The sequence below is a fragment of the Macrobrachium rosenbergii genome, chromosome 33, assembly GCF_040412425.1.
Source record: "Macrobrachium rosenbergii isolate ZJJX-2024 chromosome 33, ASM4041242v1, whole genome shotgun sequence".
NCBI classification, from domain to species: Eukaryota; Metazoa; Arthropoda; class Malacostraca; order Decapoda; family Palaemonidae; genus Macrobrachium; species Macrobrachium rosenbergii.
In genome coordinates, this window is record NC_089773.1 from 8035001 (window position 1) to 8040000 (window position 5000).

Genomic DNA, 5000 nt, shown 5'->3' on the forward strand with positions numbered 1-5000 from the left:
TCATCTTCATTATATCATCATCATCATCATCATATCGCCTCCAAAGCTGAGCTACGCAAAAGGGATTCTGTGAAATCCAGCCACTCATGGTATGTATATTGATGAAGTATCAGTGATGATGATATTTCAGTGTCTGTGTAGCGTTTAAGGCGGATTGGTTCATCAAGTCTCTCTCTCTCTCTCTCTCTCTCTCTCTCTCTCTCTCTCTCTCTCTCTCTCTCTCTCTCTCTCATATTCAGTCAGTGGAATTCTGTATTGCTCTCATTCTGATATTTAATTTTTAGAGAATCTTTTCCACAATAAAATGTTGGCTCTCTCTCTCTCTCTCTCTCTCTCTCTCTCTCTCTCTCTCTCTCTCTCTCTCTCTCTCTCTCTCTCTCCCCTTCGAACAGGTATTCCATTGACGTTATAGGAATGACCTTTTGAGCACAAGTCCTCCAATGTTAATAAGAATTTTTCCCCCTTTCCATTTTTTTTTGGATTTTGATAATGGGGAAGCGTATTTTTTTTTCGATCTCTGTCGCACCACTTCATGATAAGGGACGCATTACGTAATCTATATATCTTTTTTTTTTATCTTTTTTTATCTTTTAGACTTGATTAGTTGAAGTATTTTTTTTCGTCGGGAACGTAGTATTTTTTTTAGTCTGATATTAATAGGGGTATTTAGTGTTTTTTATATTGATTAATCGGGGGGTTGAAAATACAGGCCCAGAGATGAGATGAAATGATGATGAAATTGGATAAGGTTTACACGCGCGCTGTTTTTTTTTTTTTGCTGTGATCAGTACTGAAAACAGTATATATTTTATGTGTAATATATATATATATGTGTCAGGATCGAACCCAGGTCTTTCAAATGAAGGACCAGAGCGCTGCCAACCAGGCCACACAAGTCATGAAAGAAGTTGGAACCTGAGTACAACTGTACCCAAGGAATTACCTGGGGAAGCTAACTGTTTGCATAACAGCTTGTTTTCCCCCAAATTCCCGACTCAGCTGGTATGCAAGCAGGTAATTACTTGGGTACAGTTGTACCCAGGTTCCAACTTTTCTTATGGCTTGTGTGGCCTGGTTGGCAGCGCTCTGGTCTTTCATTTGAAAGACCTGGGTTCGATCCTAATGTGAGTCAGAAATTTATTTCTGTTCCACACGTAATTGTGTGTTGATATTTCTAACACACACACACACACATATATACATATATATATATATATATATATATATATATATATATATATATATATATATATATATATATATAGATATTTCTATATATTGGGGTTCTATCCAATTTTAGATAATGAGTTTGCTAGCCCCAAAGAGAGAGAGAGAGAGAGAGAGAGAGAGAGAGAGAGAGAGAGAGAGAGAGAGCTTTTTTAACCAGTCGATATTCTTTGAAAGCAAGGACCAAACAGGACATGTTATATACGAAGGTTTAAACAAAATTTATATAACAATAAAGGGAACAGTTTTTTTTTTTTTAAATTGGGACCATCATAAAATGGCATAAGTACAGTGTTTTATTAAGACGTTATTTCGAAAAAATACTGCTTGTCATGGCCAGGTAATTACATGAACAGTTTTGGAAAACTGTGGCTATAATGCATGTTCACTTTTTTAAGATCTGATATGGCTACCTGTTCAGCTTAAAAAAGTACTGCCCATAATGGCATGTTCATTTAAAAACATTAGCTTATATGACATGACAGTTTTTGGAATTCCTACTTCTATGACATACAGTGTTTAAAAATATCGGTTACAATGACGTGGGCAGTTTTAAAAATCTCAGGCTCACCTGTCTTGGAAATGTTTGTGATAACTGGTTATGATGACTTAATTTCTCTTAAAAAAAAAAACCATCCTTTGCAGAAACTGTGGTTATAAAGACAAGAACAATTTTAATGTTAGAGGCACAATGGCGGACAGTTTTTATTTTCAGACTAGCTACAGTGTCAGGTGCTTTTCAGCAACTTGAACGTAATGAAAGACATTTTTCCAAGATCGGAGGCACTATAATTGCCCCATTTTAAAAACTGACTATCATGACATGACCAGTAATTTTCTCAGCTTATTAACAAAACCACTTTTTTGATATATATAGTATAACTGACACTAAGGAAATGAAAATTAACATAAAAATACATCAGAAACTTTTCTTGATCTTTTTGAACAGTCTGATAAGATTTGATAAAAATGCATGATGAAAAATAACCTTAATTTGATTGGGTCATACCTAGTTAGTAATGTCAACGTTGACATTTGCATAATTTATTCAGCCTGTCTGACCCGTGTATCTGTTTGGTCAGAAAGATTGTTATATTTAAATACATTTTTGCAACTGCATCGTGTTTTCAATGTATCAGTGACATCATTGCCGATCATTTCCTCGTTAAATGATTTTTATACTTAAAGTAGAATTTATTGCCCGTGTACTCTGTTACACCATTGTTATGCAGAGGTGTGCGTCGTATGTCACACTTACCTAAAACATCTACAAAAAAACCTCTTATATAAGAGTAAAAGTTCCCTTTTGTGAGAAGACCCACATCTGAAAACCTAAGTTATCGTATCGCCTGGAATACTTTTTTTTTTTTTTTGCACCAGAGTTACTACGTATTTACACCAAGGATTTCCCTTTGCTCCGTATATCCCCGTGTTTTGTTTTTCGTATCCAGAGCCTGTTTTTTTTTTTTACTAAAGGCACTGAGGGAATAGAAAATTAAAGCCGTTACACCTGAAATTCAGGAGATTTCAGCAGAGAAAGCAAGGGATGGATTTGTTCCTCGCTTAATAATCTGCTTAAAAAAAACGGCCCACATTATTTGTAAGACACAGGACATCGGAAATCTTTAAAAAAGAACCACAGCAAATCAGGAGCCTTTGAAAAAGAACCACAGGACATCAGAAGTCTTTAAAAAAAGATGCTGTCACCACCTTAGGACACCAGAAATCTTTAAATAAGAACCATAGGACATCAGAAACCTTTAAAAAAGATGCAACGACCACCGTAGAACATCAGAAGTCATTTATAAAAACTTCGTGATGATTCACAGGAGAAAAACGCCTGCTGTCTCGCGTCGATAAATAGAGGTCTATTGACTTGATGGCAAATAGTGCGTTCATTGACGATACGAGCGGAGCCGAGAGCGAGACACACGCGTCGATAAATAATTATTTCTTTCGCGCGTCCGATGAAAGGGAGCCTTGTTCCCCAGATGAGCATCGAGCGCGCAAGCGCGTCGCGAGGTATGTCTGTGTTAAGTGTTTGTGGTGTCCAATCGCTTAGTTTGTTTCGTGTTAGATTCTTGTGGTTTTGGAGTGGGAAGAGGCAGTTATTTGTTCATTTTTTTTATTTATCTTTTAAGTTGTAAGGAAAATTTATATAAATTTATATTATATATATATATATATATATATATATCCTTGTATAATATATATATTTATCGGAAACGTGATTGATAAGCTTTGTATGTGTATTAAAAAATAACAAATTAAAATACCTCATTTGAATTAATTATTATACAAATGAGGTACTTTGAGTTGACATTTCAACAATTTTTGGTTTTATTAAAAAAATTTTGCTTTGGTAGAATATTTTTAATCGGAGAAGGTACCCAGAAAACCAAATATTAATCTTCATATTTTTACTATTATCAGTTTAATATTTGTAACCTATACGCCTCATTTTAATAATAATAATAATAATAATAATAATAATAATAATAATACACGACTCCTCTTAGTTCCTCGTCTATACACCTCATTTGAATAATAATTAATTGAATAATAACAACAACAATTCACTGAATATTCGCTTTGAATAAATGACCTTCCCTGGGTATCTTGTCAATTAAAACTACGTCAAGAAATATGAGAACTTTTCTACAGAATATTTATAGAATATTTATAGTCTCGATCGAGGTCTTACGATTTACAAAAAGAAAAAAGAAAAAAAAGATCTCTTTCAGTGTAGCTGTTAAAATCTGGTTTAATTAAGGACACAGAAAATGCAAAGGAATTTTAATTGGTTTTGTGAAATCAAGCCATTCCTAACCCCCCCCACCCCCTCACACACACGAACACATACACACGCGCACACACACACACATACACATACGCACGCTAGGGAATCATCTGCCGAATTTGGAGCGCGCGCGGGCGCGTTGTTGTCAACTTTTTTTTTTTTTAGCTTTTTTTTTTTCATTAAGTAAAGGAGGAGATTAACGTAAATGGCAAAGACGTTTGTGGATAAATGAAGTTATACAGATTGGTTTTAGTGACGTTTTTAAAATATTGAATTAAGAAGTATATTTGTCTTTGAAAGTTCATATGTATATATGTATATATGTATATATGTATATATATATATATATATATATATATATATATATATATATATATATATATATACACACATGTATATCCAAATTTATAAGTATACATATACATACATACGTATTTATATACATATTTATAGGTATGTATATATACACACACGAATTGTTTACATGACACCTTAGCTTAAGCGAGACTGGACCAAGCCAGTCGCCCACCCAGGGTGAAACTGCACATACCACGTTGTTCATAGAGAACAATCAAGAAAGGACCCACGAAAAAAAAGAACAGTAAAACCAAACAAAAAGATTGAAAGAAGTAAACGAATATCAAATCAGTATCTGCACTCAGAACGTGACCTTATTTTTCTTTTAGCAAAAATTAAGAAAATAAATTATTAAATAAAATGTCATGAGGTTATATATCAATCATATCACCCAGATTGGCTATTGACTCCTCGGTATCTGAAAATCTCTGTCTCGACTCGCTGACACACTCGCTGACGCATCACCGCAAATTACGACTGACATAAGCGTCACTGTTTGTAAGTCTAGGAAAAAAATAAATAAGATTAAACAGTTCTTGCATTTTACGAAGAAACTCTTATTTACGCGACAGTTGTGGTCTGCAACAAAGCCAGTACGAGAGGACTTGACTTTTCG

General features: G+C 34.2%; 1 protein-coding gene across 1 annotated transcript in view; it reads left to right on the top strand.

Moving 5' to 3' along the window:
- Positions 1–5000, top strand: part of LOC136855778 (roundabout homolog 1-like) — a 348007-nt gene that overhangs the window by 43709 nt on the left and 299298 nt on the right. The gene's annotated exons all lie outside the window — the stretch shown is intronic.